Source organism: Bos mutus, chromosome 11 (genome assembly GCF_027580195.1).
Source record: "Bos mutus isolate GX-2022 chromosome 11, NWIPB_WYAK_1.1, whole genome shotgun sequence".
NCBI classification, from domain to species: Eukaryota; Metazoa; Chordata; class Mammalia; order Artiodactyla; family Bovidae; genus Bos; species Bos mutus.
This window is the reverse complement of record NC_091627.1, coordinates 3347884-3363478: the sequence shown is the minus strand read 5'-3', so window position 1 is coordinate 3363478 and position 15595 is coordinate 3347884. Positions and strand designations below refer to the sequence as shown.

General features: G+C 63.1%; 1 long non-coding RNA gene across 3 annotated transcripts; it reads left to right on the top strand.

Annotated features, from left to right (window-relative positions):
• Positions 1 to 1261: 1261 nt before the first annotated feature.
• LOC138989797 (uncharacterized) lies at positions 1262 to 14696 on the top strand. Of its 3 annotated transcripts, none has more exons than XR_011465946.1 (3): positions 1262 to 1351; positions 13314 to 13478; positions 14331 to 14696. It is a non-coding gene; the product is annotated as an uncharacterized lncRNA (long non-coding RNA). The 3 variants fall into 3 exon arrangements; XR_011465944.1 differs by having other exon boundaries at positions 1284 to 1396; XR_011465945.1 differs by lacking the exon at positions 1262 to 1351 and adding an exon at positions 12711 to 12849.
• The last annotated feature ends 899 nt before the right edge of the window (positions 14697 to 15595 follow it).

The window sequence follows — 15595 nt, the reverse complement described above, 5'->3', positions numbered from 1 at the left end:
TGAGCGCCCCACCACGTCCCTGACAAGGAACCCAGAGGCACTCCCGGGCAGCCAGGGTGGCTGGTGTCACCGTCAGAAAACACACAAGCGTTTTCTCCTGGGCCAAGATTCTGCAGGCGCCTTGAACGGCTGCAGAGCAGGGGCCAGACGGAGCCGGCTCGGAGTCAGCGGCCTATCAGGTGCCACAGCCGGCGCCCACCCCGCCAGGTGTGACCACCGAGCACCCACCTCTGCCACTGCGAGCAGAGAAGTGACACGGTCCCCCTTCGGTGCCCCTTCCCACCAGCTCACCGAAGCAGCGGGGGCCAGCCACCCTAGGCCTCACCCCTCCCAGCTCCTTCACTCAGGCTCCAGCCGAGGTGCCACCCAACGGTGGCATGACCAACAGGAGGATGCCAGTGGGCCTCCTGGGAGGGGTGGGCACCACAGAGGGCCACGGGGAGGAGGGGAACGGGAGTGTTGGAAGGTGGATGGCAGTGCTGGCTGCTGACCCTTCACTCCTCGTCTCTAAAATGGAGCCGATCCTCAGAGACGCCTCCGCTAGGGTCCTAGGGGGGCTTAAACGACACTCCGCATGGAGTGCTGAGAAGCACCTGTGCTGAATACCAGACCCACATCCTTTGTCGACGGGGCGGGGGGTAGCGGGGGTTAGAGGGGCCCGGAGTTCAACGGGGAAGAGGAGGGGAAGGTGGGGAAGTGGAGACCTGGAGAGACCCAGATCAGACCAGACCAGACCAGACCCAGCGAGCACAGCTCGGTGTGTGTTCAGAGTGCTCAGAAGACCAGCTCTGCCAGATGGCCAGCCCATACAGCCTGTTTCCCCTCCACCCCCAGCCCGCCCCCACCCCCCACCGACACACAGGACAGGCTCAGCTAGAACCTATGGCCAGGGGACTCACAGCTGGGTGCCCAACCGGTCCTCAGAAAAACCACCAGAAAGAAAGAGCCCAACTGCTCCCGTGGGCAAAACCTTTCAGACCCTGGTCTGGAGAAGGAGGAAGATTCCATCATAGTGGGCATCTGCCCAGATCCAGGACCGACCCACCGCAAATCCACAGGTTTAAGGGCCACCAGCAGAGAGCTGGCCATCAAAAGCGCCAAGACCAAACTTCTGAGAAGCCCGGAAGAGGAGACCCGGAGGTGACCTCTGACCTCATGACCACCCCCCCCCCAACCAGGTCGACGTCCGAAGGGCTTGAGTATGCCCCCCCTCCACCCCCCGCCCCGGCCCCGCGCCCGGCCCTGGCGGGGGTGGGGAAGGGCAGCAAGCTCAGAGCTCACCTCTGAGCTTCTTGGAGAAGGGGCTCCGGGGCCCCAAGACCTCAGCACCGCAGGAAACGCAGCGAGACAGGTGGGATCCCCCGCCCCAGTGCAGCCGTCCCCCAGGCTCTCCCAGGTAGGGGGTGCACGAGGGCGCCCAGAGGGCAGTGATGCCCCGAAGGGCGGGGGGATCCAGTGGGACTGGGGAGGCGGGGAAGGGAGACGCAGGGCGGGCTGATGCGCAGCCGCGCGGCCGGCCTCGGACCCCGGCCCCGGAGGGAGGGGCGTGTCCCCAGGGCCGTATCCCCCCGCCGAGCTCGCGCGCATTCTCCGCCCCGAAGGGCTGAGATCCGTCCGTCCGGTCGGCGGAGGCCGAGTGTCCCGAGAAGCCCGGCGGGAGAGGAGACGCCCAGAGCCCGGGTCCCCGCTCGGCGGGGCGGGCGGGGTGCGGCCCGGCCGGGGCGAGCGCCTCCCCAGGCCCGGGCGCCGCCGGCCAGCTCGGCGGGCGGCGCGCGGCGCGAACTTGGGCACTGCGGCAGGCGAGGGCGGGCGCGCCGCGGAGTTCGCGGGAAGTGCGGCGGCGGGGCCCGCGGGCGGCGCGAAGTTGGGGTACCTGCGGGCGCCGGCCCGGTCCGGCCTGCGGCAGGAAGTGCTCCGGCGGCCCGGCGCTCCGGCTCACATGGACTTTCTCCGGCCGCGCCCAGCACCGGGCCGCACCGCGGCGGGCGGGGCGCGCGGGGGAGGCGCCGCGGGCCGTTTAAAGGGACAGCGCGCCGACCGCGTGCGCGCACTCGCCGCCCCGGGGCGCGCCGCCCCGCGCCAGGTGGGCGCCCGGGAAGGGGCGAGGACGGAGCGGGTGCGGGTCCCGGGGCGGGGGGCGGGGGGCGGCCGGTCCGCGCCCCCTCCGCGCGCCTCCTCCCCGACTCCTGGCGTGGGACCCTGCGCGGGGCCAGAAGCCGGGGCCGGACGAGGGCAGGACCGGGGCGCTGACCCACACACTCTGGAGGTGTGGAACCCCCTGTCCTGGGGCGCCCCCTCCCCGCGGCGGCCGCGCCAGCACCGGGATGCCGCGCTGTGTGGGGCCGCCGGCAGGAGCAGGTGCGCGGCCTTGGCTGCTACGGACGCCCGGAGGCCGGAGAGCGGGGCTGCGGAAGAAGCGGCGGTGGCCGGCGCCTCCGGCGCTGAGCCGCGTAACAGCTAGCTGCGTGAAGGCGGCCGGGTCTGCTTTCAGGCCCGGCGTGATCTGGGCGCACTGGCTGTTAGTGACTCCTCCCGACCCCAGCGGCTCCCGGTTTTTTGCTCGAGGCCCCCCTCCCGTGGACAGAGGTGATGTTTTAAAACAAGGGCGGACAAATAAAATCAGCTACAAACCGGAAAGGACCCTCAAAAGTCCCCCTCAGTCGCCCCCACACTAACCTGAGGCCTGGGGTCAGGACAGGCTGCAGTAGCCCTGCTAGGCCAGAGACCTCCTGGCTCGCTCAGCGCCGCGGGGTCCTTGCAGGAAAATGGGGCGGCACCGGGTCAGTGGTCCTGAGCAGAGGGTCACTGGGAGGAGGGGCTTGGTGTGAAGAACAGGGTTCCCACCTTCACTTTCACCCCCAGAGTACCTTCTGGGTCCCTTGGGGGTCAGAGGCTGGGGCTAAAGCCCTGCAGGACAGTTAGCCAAGGTCATTCCTAGGACAGGGGTCAGAAGCTGGTCTGAGTACTCCTGTCCCCAGTCTCATAAGTCCTTGACTTTGGTCATGGACTGACCCGCGACCCCATCTCGAGGTCAGCAGAGAAAGCCTCCCCCCACCAGCTCACTCCTGCCTTGCCTCAGGGGGGGATGGGTATGAAGCCTTAAGGATGCTCTGGGTACACCCCCAGAGCCCCACTTAGACCTAAGCTTGTCCCAGGCCCCACATCCTCCCAGCCCAGCACATGCCTGCAGGGCAGTCTGACTGTCCTGAGGGGACTCTTACCAGTTGGAGACACAGTCACGTGGCTTGGCATGTGGTCCTTACAGGTAACTGCCTCCTGCTCAGCACAGGACCGGTGGAGGCTGGGGTGGGGGTGGGGTACCGCAGGGGAGGGAAGCCATGCCCTGGCCTAGAGCAGCTTTGCAGCCCCAGCTTGCCACTGGCTCCTCAGTGTTATTAGAACCTCGGCTGTGCAAACGCCCCAGGGCCCTGGGAAACTGGGGCTTCTGCAGACACCTCTGAGCCCAGAGGGACCTCCCTAGCCACTTTCAGGCAAGGGGTCAGGATGCGAAAAGCCATCCACAAGGCTCCAAAGCCCCCACCTCGTGCCGGTGGCGCGGGTCGCCGTGTTGATGGGGTCTACAGATGTGGCCACGTCACGGGCGCCAGGTGAAGATGGGGCGGGGTGCTGGCTGTTTCATGCACTCACCTGGGGAGCTGGTCACACCTTCGAACATTCCAGTTGTTTTTAATCACTTGTGTTTTCTAAACATGAAAGAGATTCTTCTTTAACAAAAGACATTTGGAAAATATTGAAAAGTTTTTAGAAGACAACAGATAACCCACAAGCCTGTCTCCAGGGCTGAGGAGCGGCTTCGGTGCAGCTTCTGTGTGCATGTTGTGGGGGGGGGGGGTGTGTGCAAACCACACCTGCACGTTTTAAACACTACAGCTGAACACCTGTGAGAATCCAGGCCTGCGCTACACGCCCTGCAAGTTGTCTAACTCGATTTTCACAGCAGTTCCGTCAAGTTGGTTCTCTGTTCCTGTTTCACTTAGGAGGAAAAGGCAACTTAGGAAGAAAATGCAGCCAGCCTGGGATTCCTCCTCACTGCCGGTCCCCCAGCAGGCAGGGCGGGGTGTGGTCCCTCTGTCTGATCACTAGGACTCATAGACGTTAAGAAGGGTCAAACTGTGCTGGCTGATATGCAGGCTGGGCAGCTGCAGTCCCCTCGTGAGGGATCTGATTAGCACCGCAGTCCGTCTGAGATGCCAGCAAGGGGTTTCTCAGCTCAGGGAGGCCTGGCCTGGCCTCCCATCCTGAGCTTTCTGGGTCTATAGCTTCACTTCCCGCCTTTTATCCAGAGAGTGTCAGGCTAGGGAGAGAGAATAGTCACAGAGGTGACCCTACAGACAGACTGATGAGAGGGTGTCAGGGGTGGGGGCTCTGGGCGCACTAGGGGGCAAGGCTTGTCTGCTATCTGTCCTTCCCTGGACAGTGGACGTGTTTGGGAGCCGGCCAGGTGCTGCTCCGGTGGTCCTGAAGGTGGCCGAATGCTGGGCAGCGGGGTGGAGCCGGCTCCCGTGGTGGGAGCACCGACGCCTCTCCCCTCGGTGCTCCCTGAGTCCAGCCCAGTTAGCTGAGGCCTCCGCCCACTCTGCTGTTGTCCTGGGCCCCATGCAGCCTGGGGCTCCCCACCCTGGAGACCCCTGAAAGCCAATACTAATGGGCGGATCTGCAGACATTGCCACATCAGCTCTGGGAAGAGGCCCACGTCCTCCATTGAGGCTCATCTCAAAGATTAAGGTCCATCAAGCACACCAAGCCCGAGACTGACTTAGCCAGGCACCTCCCTGCCCTGTCCCCTCGGGTGGCCGATGGATGTCTCAGTGTGATGCAGACTGACCGTGCCCATCTCTGTGCCCCGTCCCCCCCACCTCAGCATGTGGCCGCGCTTCCTTCCGGAAGCTCCATCTGTCCAGAGCCTAGGCCCAGCACAGAATCCCCGTCCCACCCTCCTCACACCCCAGTGCTTACAGCTCTGCCGCCAGGCTGTGTCAGGGCTCCAACCCACCCCTCCTGCTCCAGCTCCCCACCCTACGTCTACCCCGCGCCCCCCACCCCCCGTCTACTCCCCTCTCCACCCACCCCCGTCAGGTCCCTGCAGCAGCCCCCTGCCCGGCCTCCCTGCCTGGCCCCTCGAGCCCCTGCTTGGCCCCCCTGCCCACCCCCTCGAGCCCCTTTCCGGTCCCCCCATCCATCCCTTGAGCCCCTGCCTCCACATGACAGCACAGAGATGCTTCTATACATGTCAGATCACGGCGCCCCCCTACTCAGCTCCCTCTGCGCCCGCATCTCACTTCTCACTCAGAATGCAAGCCTCAGTCCTTGCAGTGGCCGGGACCTGGCTCCTCACCCACGCCCCCTCCACTCGGCCGCACTCGGGTTCCAGCCACACTGGCTCCTGCATGGGGCTTCCTCACGTTGGCGCCCTCCTTCCCCAGGGCCTTTGCACCTGCTGTCCCCACTGCCTGGACCTTCTTCCCCCAGCGTCTCTGAGGCTTGACCTACGGCTCCTTTTGGGTCTCTGCCCGGATGTCCCTGGACCATGGGCCCTCCTGACCCTCCTGTATGAAACAGCCATTTGGGCCTTTGCCAGCCAGCTCTCCCTGACCCGACCTTGTATGAATCCACTCTGAGGTTCAGAGCCCCTGTCTCCCCTTTGGGGCACAGGCTCCCTGTCTTGTCCACGGCCCTGGCCCTGACCTGCGGGGTACCCGGCACAGACCGGATGCCCATGGCCATCTGTGGGGTGTGGGAGCCTGAGGGATGCTATGTGCTTGCTGACGAGGGACTGGACACCGCCCCCCCACCTGCCTGAGTTCTTGGTGCCGCTTTCCTGTGCTCGGAGGGTCCAGGGCACCCAGTCAGCAGGAAGGGAAGCAGCAGGGGGGACGCCAGGTCAGACCCGTGGCTGGGAACAGACTCCAGCATCGTGATCAGCAGAGAGGCAGCAGGTCCTGCCGGCTGCCTTGCGTGGGAGCCGCAGCCGTGACAGCGCCCGGTCCGGGCTGGGCGGGGAGCAGAGAAAGGCCTGTCTGCCTCCTGCCTGACCTTTGCCAGCAGGACACGGAGGAGCCCAGGCTGGCACGGCCAGTGCGTGCCTTCTCAGGGGAGCCTCCAGGTCTGTGGCAGGGGGGCCACCTGACTTCCTGTCCAGTCCCTCCTCGGAAGCTGCCCCCACGTAGGGGCTTCCCAGGCCTTCGTGGGGAGGGGCCCGTGGAAGGTTTTCCTGCAACTCTCAGAGCAGTGTTCCCAGCAGAGGCACAGGCAGCAAAGACCCCTCCGTAGACCAGGCGGCTGTCAGGACAGCCGCGCGGCTCCCTTTCCGGCTCTGAGCGGGGCCCTGGCTGCCCCGTTAGCGGCCGCGTGCCAGCAGTCCACAAGTGCCTCTTTGTTAGGCCCCCGCTCTGTGCCAACCAGGCCAGCCACTCGCAGGCCGGCTTTGAGCAGGGTCCCCACCCTCCCCCAGACCCGCAGAAGTCAGGCCTTCCAGTTTAGCTGGGTTTGTGCCCACCTTGTCCCCAGCTCGGGGTTCATTGAGTTCACCCCCACTTTTAATACTGGAACAGTCCCCTCCCAATCCTACGGCCTACCCGACACGTCCCCCACCCCCTGGGAAGTCTGCCAGCCCCCCAGGGTGGCTCCCGCCCAGGCCTGGAGAGCAGCAGGGGGCTGCTCACTGTCACGGCCTCTCTGGGCGACGACAGCCTAGGACAATGGGCAGGCACCTCCCCGGCCACCCAGGGCCCAGGCCACCCTCTAGCCAAAGCCCAGCACGGGCCCTCCGGGCTGGCACCTCTCCCAGGAGGCCCCAGCCTGCCCTCCAATGAGACTACCTCTGCCTTTGTTCCTGGCAGAGCCTGGAGTTCCCCTTTGCCTATCAGGGTGCACTGCCTGCAGCTTCCGGGCACTGGGCAGGATGGTGGGGAGATGAGTCTGCAAGGTCCACCCACCCCAGATCCTCCCACAAAGGGGCTGGCAGCCACCTGGAGACAAGACCCTCCTGGTCCCTTGGCCGCCTCCTCCCACTGCCACTGCTATTTTCGTGGCGGTATTCTCACCGGAGAATTAGCGAGACACCCTCCCCCCAGGGAAGGGCCACCCCTCCGCACTCCAGATGACCTCGCGATCATCTCGAGGGTCATGCTGGGCCACGGGGCACTCGAGTGGGCACTCCCGACTCTTTCTGGGGTCGTGGCTGAGCTTGCTCCGAAGCCCACCATGACCTGCAGGGCCCAGTGGCACCTGGCTCTGCATGGCAGGTGCCCGTCACCCCCTGCAAGGCCTGCCCAGGGGGCGTCCCCCTACCCCAGACCCAGGATCAAGCTTGTCCTGCAGTGAATCTGGGGACAGACAGCGGGCTCCAGCCCTCCAGCCAGCCCATGTTCTGCTGTGAGTGGCAGCTGGACCCCATGTTGGGGGGACTGTGAAACTTCTGAGCATCTGATGGGAAAGCCTGGCCATCCTGTAGCCATGCGAGCTGGGGACTAGGGTGATGCCCAAGGGCGAGGTGCAGCGAGTAGGGGAAAGAGAGGTGGAGTGGGGGAGGGGCGGGTGGTGTGGGGGAGGAGTGGGTGGTGTGCCCAGAAGGGCTGGCAGGGCCTCACTCAGTGACATCCCCCCAGGCCTGAGCGGCTGGCCTCAGTCCTCTCCCCACCCACGCAAGCTGCCTGTCTGTGCTGGCCACGTCCCCCGCCCCCACTGCCACAGGGCCTTTGCACCTGCTATTCCCCTGCCTGGGAAACCTCCTCTTCTGTGCTGGCAAGTGAGCTCTGGTTGGTTCACCCTTCAGCCCAAGGTCGTCCACTAGGGCCCTCAGGGAAGCCATCCTGACCCCTCCCCACGCTGGCTCTCACACTGCTGGGCCCCTCCTTTTGGCTCACATACGACTGAGCTCTACACTTATGAGCAGATGGTTTAATCAAGCCCCACGAAGAGGAGACAGGTCTTGCTCAGAAGCGGGGACTGTGGACAGAGGCTGCAGCAGCCTGGGGAGTCTGCAGGTAAGGCGGTCCCCATGCTCGGCAGGGGGAGCAGGCAGCACGCTTGCCTACAGACATCAGGTCCTCCTGGAAGTCCTGCTCTGTGCCAGGCCTGGGACTCTGCCCCGGAGGTCAATGGAGAACACGACAGGCCAGGGCTGCTCCCCTGGGGCTTATGTCCCAGACAGATGGTTACAAAAAAAATCACGGACTGAAAAGTGCCATGCACACAAGGAGATACCACTTCATCCCTTACGATGATGAGAAGAATATAACCAAAACAAAATGAAAAACAGGGAATAACCAGTGCTGTGGAGGATGTGGGGAAATTGGAACCCTCGTGCAATGCTGGTAGAAATGTAAATGGTGAGGCGCCGTGGAGAACAGTGTGCTGTCCATCAAAATATTAAACATAGAGCTGCCGTGCGATCCAGCAATCGCACTCCTGGGTGCACACTTCAAAGAACTGAAAACGGGGTCTACCAGAAATGTGTGCACCTGTTCATAACAGTCACACCTCAAAACAGCCCAGGTGTCCTCAAAGGGTTGAACAGTATGTAGTGAACACGTTCAACGGTATGCTGTTCAGCCTTAAAAAGGAAGGAAATTCTGACACAGGCTGCAGCGTGGATGAGCCTGGAGGACGTTGTGCTTGGTGAAATGAGCCCAAGACAGCAGGACAAACCCGGTAGGGTCCACTTACAGGAGGTCCCTCAAGGAGCCAAACGCATAGACAGAAAATAGAAGGGGAGGGCCCGGTGCTGGAGGAGGGGCGTGAGCGACTAGTGGGGACAGAGGGGCGGCTGGGAAGGCGGCAGCTTCCTGGAGATGGGCGTGCTGATGCTTGCACAGCGACGTGAGTGTGCTTGATGCCCTTGCCCTGTGTTTTTGTTAAGATGGGGCTCCCCTGGTGGTCCAGTGGATAAGAGTCCCCCTGCCAATGTGGGGGACACGGGTTCAATCTCTGGTCTGGGAAGATCCCACGTGCCACGGGGCAACTAAGCCTGTGCACCACAGCTACTGAGCCCAGGTGCCCTAGAGCCTGCGCTCTGCAACAAGAGAAGCCACCGCGGCCAGACGCCCGGGCACCGCAGCAAAGGGTAATCCCCGCTTGCTGCAGCTGGAGAAAGCCCGTGCGGCGACAGAGACCCGGCACGCTGCGCTGTGCTTAGTCGCTCAGGCGTGTCTGACTCTGCGGCCCCATGGACTGTAGCCCACTGGGCTCTTTTGTCCACGGGGATTCTCCAGGCAAGAAAACTGGAGTGGGTTGCCATGCCCTCCTCCAGGGGATCTTCCCAACCCAGGGATTGAACCCAGGTCACCTGCAATGCAGGCGGATTTTTTACCATCTGAGCCACCAGGGAAGCCCATGAACGGCCGTTGTGGGTTGCCATGCCCTTCTCCAGGGGATCTTCCTGACCCAGGAATCGAACTGGGGTGTCCTGCTTTGCAGGCGGATTTTTTCTTTTACCAGCTGAGCCCACTTGCTGCAACTAGAGAAAGCCTGTGCAGCGACAAAGACCCAGCACAGCCAACCACAAATAAAAGATTAAGATGGTGGATTTTATGTTATTCATATTTTCTGCAAGGAAAAACGAAGTAACATGCCGGGCACTGAGAGGAGGAGGCTGTTGGCCAAGAGGAGACCTAGGGCTGAAGAGGAGGCAGGTGGGCAGGGCTGAGGGAGCAGGGACCCTGGAGCCAGGAGGACCCTGGAGCCAGGAGGAGCAGGCTCGGGGGTGGGGCCTGTGGCAAGGGGTGGGGCCCGTGGCAAGGGGTGGGGCCAGGGCTGCCTTGTTCTGACCCAGGTGGAGGTGAAGAGGAGAAAGTTCTGTTAGACAGCTGGGGCCTCTCCTGGGGCCCAGGGAAGGCTGAGGGGCATGGACTGGGTCAGGATGGGGAGCCCAAAGGATGAAAGGGTCAGTGATGCAGCATTCGAACTGTCGCTAGGATGGTGGTCCATGAGGGCCGTTTCCTCAGACGGGGCTGTGGGAGCACAGTTTGGGGGATCAGGCCCCCCGGGGAAATGACAAGTGGCACTTGCTGCTCCAGGGTCAAGGCCCTGGGGAGTCAGACCAGACTCGGCTGGGGTTAGAGGCTCGGGGGTAGCAGGCTCGCTGTCAGCAGCGGTCGCACGGTCTGTCCTGGTCTCGTCCTCCCCTCTCGGCATCTGGCCACACAGCCGACCCTCTGTCCTCCTCCAAAAGCCTTCCAGTGGCTCCCCCGAGCCACAATGCCGTCCCCGGACCCTTATGCTCCACACCACCCACTCTGACCCACCCCCAGGCTCTGAGGCACGACTTGCAGAGTGCAGATCCCCAGGTGACCGGTGCGCTGGTCCACACTGGGATCTTCGGGGAGTGTCCTCGGGCCCGGACCGGCCTGCGCTCTGCCTGCAGGACCCAGGCTCCTGCCTGAGACTCGCAGGCCCTGCCAGCTGGGGGCCTGGGGGACCCCGGGGATGGATGTGGGGGGGTGGTGACGAGATGCTCTGGCAGCTCAAGAGATGCGCAGGCAGGGACACTGAATCTGGGGTCTGCATGCAGGGCAGCAGCTCACAGCCCAGGGGCCCCCACTGAGGCCAGCAGGAAGGACCCCACAGACTCAGACCCGGGTCTGGTCCTGCGAGGAGCAACAGGTGCCTGGGGTCCACGGCACCCAGAACTAAAGACCATCCCTTCCGCAGGGGTGGCGGGGTCCATACGGTGACCCAAGGGAGGCCCGCAGGGCGCGGCCGTCAGCAGAGCCCTGCCCACGCGGCAGTGGCGGGGTTCACACCCCGGGAGCTCAGGCGTCAGCCCTCACCTGGCCAGCTCCCCGGGGGCTGCCCCGGGCCAGGGCCTCCTTGGGGGACGAGGGGTGTGTTCCCTCTGCCCCCTTGGCCTCCAGCCCTGCTGGACTGTCACTCCCCTGCCTAGGGCTGCAGGTGGGCCTGGCACCTCCTGGGCCTCCCCAAGGGCACCCTCACCTTCTCCATAGGGAGTCGCCAGGTTTGATAACAGATGAAGGCCACATGGCCGTCTCCGGCCACAGAGGGGTCCCCCCACCCCCAGTGCGGTTGTTTCACTAGGCTCCTAATACCCCACCGTGGCTCCAGCAGTCCACACCCAGGGCTCTGGGGTGGCAGTGCGGACCGAATCCAGCCCTGCCCTTTGGTGCTGCAGCCCCGGTCCCTGCTGGCCGTGGCCATCTTTCTTTTGCCTGGAAGTTCTGAGCAGGGACCTGGTGGCTCAGATCCAGGCTGCCCCAGTGAGGCATCCAGCCGGGAGGGATGGGGTGGGCCTTAGTTCAGGCCTGGGCTTTGTGCTAACATCTATGTCCCCATCCATCCACGGTCCCATTGCCTCTGGAGGCCAACCCTCACCAAGGGGCTCCCACCTCAGGGCTGGGGATCTCCGGGTCCAGGACCGGGTCCTCTGGGCACTTCTGTGCAGGAAGAGCCCATCCAGGGAATTAGGTGCCTGCAAACTATGGGAGGGTTTGAACTGTGGTGCTGGAGAAGACTCTTGAGAATCCCTTGGGCAGCAGGGAGGTCAAACCAGTCAGTCCTAAAACAAATCAGTTCTGAATGTTCATTGGAAGGACTGATGCTGAAGCTGAAACTCCAATACTTTGACCACCTGATGCGAAGGGCCGACTCATTGGAAAAAAAAAAAAAACCCTGATGGTGGAGAAGATTAAAGGTGGGAGGAGAAGGGGACGACAGAGGATGAGATGGTTGGATGGCATCACCAACTCAATAGACATGAGTTTGAGCAAACTCCGGGAGATGGTGGAGGACAGGGAAGCCTGGCGTGCTGCAGTCCCTGGGGTCACAGAGAGTCGGACTTGACTTAACAACTGAACAATAAGCGATGAGAGGGGCATCGGGGAGGGAGGAGCCGGACTGACTGTGGGTGCCACAAGCAGGCGGAGGCTGAGGGTGCAGGGCGTGGCTGCTGCGCCCCGTGTCCACAGGGGACCTGCCGTGCTCCTCTCACCACCCCCACCCACCTGAGTGGGCCGCGGGCTTCTCCTGGGTGGGGGCTCGCCTGCCTCTGGGCGGGCGGCAGCAGGCCCCGACACCTGGAGATGGCGTCTCTCTTCCTGACGGCCGACCAGGCTGCCCTGTCTTTCGTCTCCACCAGGGAGGGATCCTGCCCCGGGCACGTTGCTTGCAGCTGGAGGACTGAACAGGTGCTGGGTGCAGGACCTTTTATCACAGAATCCACTTCCCTTCCAAACCCTGGCAGAGCGTGTTGATTTCCTGGTGTTCGTTCACCTCAGGCACCAGGCTGGAACGCCCGCCCCTTGGGCTCCCACTCCTGGCTCCCGACCCAGGCACGCACTGGCTTCGAGAACCGGAGGCTCCTGAGCTCGGGGCTGGGGGCCCAGGGGGAAGGGGGCCTGAGGCCCATCCCTGCCCGCACGCTCTCATACAGATCAACCCCTCACCCCTGCCGCCCACCCCACAGCCACCGAGCGGTTTCGCCGAGGGCGGGGCCTCATTCGTGGGGGTTGATGGTTGATGAGAGCAGCTCTGGGATTGAGGCTTACTCCCTTGGCCCCAGACCCCTCCCAGAAGCCCTTCACTGGGGGCAGCCCCCGCGTCCACTGAAGCACCTTCTCCAGCTGGGAGCTGGGTCCGAGAGCACACCCACCGCTGGGGTGTGAGGCGCCGTCTCCCGGGCCCCGCGTGGCCTTGGGCTGAAGCTGGCCTGGGGTAACTGTCTGCGCTTCTGACTCCTGACCCACCCCTCCTGGCCTCAGCCTGTCCTGCAGGGCAGACACACTGGTCAGCACGAGGGGCCTGCAGTGCTGAGGCTGGGGCCATCTGCAGGCGCCTGTCGGGCAAGTTTGGATCCCTTGCACAGAAGGAAACTGGGTGAGCCTTTCGGTTTCTTTGTCAGAGGCTGCAAACCCGTGGCTCGCTCTGCACGTGAATTAGGGCAGCGCAGTTTTGGTTTCTGGATACCTCCCCTCGGTTTAAATTGGATGCTCAATCTGCTTCCTCTTTTGTCCTAAATTTCCCTCCAACATCTAGTGCAGCTGTTAAGCAGCTGCTGCTGCCTGCTCCTGAGAAGGCCAAGGGGCCAGGCAGCCACGTGACTCACCTTCTCCCAGGAGGGATAGTAGGGTCTGGGCAGGGTGGATATGGCAGCGTAGGGGACAGTCAGTGCCTCTGGGGGATGCAGGAGAGAGCTGGGCACAGGTTCCCCAGGGAGGAGACAGACAGGATGCAGACAGGACTTGGCAAAGGTTTTGACAGCTGCAGCTAGAGACATGCAGGTGAGACGAGCAGAAGGACTTCCGGGGGCCAGGTCCTAAAGACTGGGGCTGATTTTCCAGGGATAACTCAGCAAAAGTCAAGCACCCATGCCCATGGGCACTTCTGGTGGGAGACCTCCCGACCCTGAGACCCAGCTGACGGAGGCCTTGAATGACCCTGGACACAGTCATTAAGAAAGTGGAGGGACTACTGAGTGCCAGCCCCAGGGACATGGGACATCTATGGTGAGTGTGTGCCTGTCCCCTACTTTACATGTTAAATTCTAGACTCCAGGAGAAGGTATTAGGAGGTGGGGGCTTTGGGGAGCCCCACCCTCAAGAATGGGATTATAGATGAAGACCCAGAGAGCACATGCCCTTTCCACCCTTTCCATGGTGTCTGGGATCCTGGACGCTGCCCTTGCCAGATACCCACTCTGCTGGCCCCGGGACCTTGGACTTCCAGCCCCAACAAGGAGAAACAGACAGGAAGATCCCCTGGAGAAGGGAATAGCTACCCACTCCAGTATTCTTGCCTAGAAAATCCCATGAACAGAGGAGCCTGGTGGGCTGCAGCCCGCGGGGTCACAGAGTCGGACACGACTGAGTGACCAGCACTCCCACTTTTCGGGAGATGCAGATGTGTGCTGTTTATGGGCCACCAGATCTGTGATGTTCTGTCTCGAAAGGGCTGAGATAGGACAGTCCTGTTCATTCACTCGCTCATCATTCAACAGAGGGCCAGGTCTCCTTGAGAAGGTCCTTCTAGAGGTTGTTCCCTCAGGTCGTGTCCCTGAGGTCAAGACCAGGGCGGCTGATCTGCCCCCAGGCAGGCCCTGCAGCCGTCGCCCCGGTTGCCGGCACCTTCCTGGAGCAGGGGGGCCAGAAAGGCTGGGCCCTGGTCCCTCTGGGTTGCAGGGGCCACTGGAGCCCGCTGCGCCCTCCTCCCTGCAGCCCCCGCCTGGAAGGAAATGCTGGCCTTGAGCTGCGCTCCCCAGAACCCCTCCCAGCCCCTGGGAGGAGCTGTGTTCAGCAGACCTGTCCACTCTGGGCAGTGAGTCCAGACTGCCCCCCACCCATTTCCTCTCCCCTCTCTAGCAGGAGGAGCTGGTGGTGGAGAGAAGCGACCCCCTCTCCCCAGCACAGGGTCGGGAATAAGACCCATCCCCACGAGAACCAGCTCTGAAGACAGCAGCCAGAGGACCACATGCAGGAAGCCAGAAAGGCAAATGGAGCTGGGACGCTCGCCTCCCAACTTGGAACTACCCCTGCTCCAAACCGAGGACACTAGTGCGCACACGTGTCTGCATAGTGTGCACACGTGCACACACACACGTGTGCCAGTCAGCTGCACGGCAAGGGGGAGGGGTGGGGGGTCACACAGGGCTGCAGCCGCTCTGAAATGCTCCTCAGTGACCCGTCCGCTCAGGACACCGGTGGGTGTCCAGCGCAGGCTGAGTCAGCCCCAGGGTGTGGATTAAGGAGGATAATCATGTTCATTGGGGCACTTTCATGCACGGAGCCGGGGAAACAGGGTCATCGAAGTACAATTTGAAAAGCATACAAATAATTCATGTTCCCATTATGTCACAGTGCTGTTGTAAATGATGAATTCACACTTAAAACCCAGGGGCATATCATCAAAGAGCAGCTACCCACCACCCTCCCACAGGCAGCAGAGGCCCCCTTAGTTCTGCAAAGTCCACAGGTGGGCACTGGGCAGCGGCGCAGGCCTGGAGGAGCCCAGGGCTGGGCAGTGGGCAGAGGGGGCAAGGATCCTCCAGGTTGGAGACACACCCAGTGCCACCAGCCCAGGGGGCAGCACAGCAAAGAGAAGGGAGAGGGTGCTAGGGGCCGCTGGAAAGATCTGGAAACCCGTTCTCTGGTCACGTGAGCCCCATTCACAGGGGCGGCCGGCGGTCAGGGTGAACAGCACCATTCCTACCAGCAGGGGCCCCAGGTTGTATGGGGGGGGCTCCCCACACACCTGGCTACGCCCGGCCCTGGGCCAGACCATCCGTCTCCCCATCTCGGCCTCAGACAGCTGGTGCCGGGCTCCTGAGCCCAGCGAGGGCAGGAAGGTCACTGCTTGCTGCCTGGGGAGGGGGCCACCACGGCAGGACAGCTGACTCCGCTCGGTAGCCCCGCCCTGGCCTCCTAGGCTCCGGGCCGATGTCACCGTCCCCTCCCCTGGCCACCTCTGCTGGACCATTGATTCTGTATGAATATTCATGCAGCATTTCAGCCAGGGCTAGTCATTAATATTCCAAGAAAGCAGAATGGAGCCGCGTTGGGTTCTCCTGTGTGAACGGGGGTCACGCGCGCTGATGGGGACGTGGCCTGGGCCTCGCCGACACTTGCAT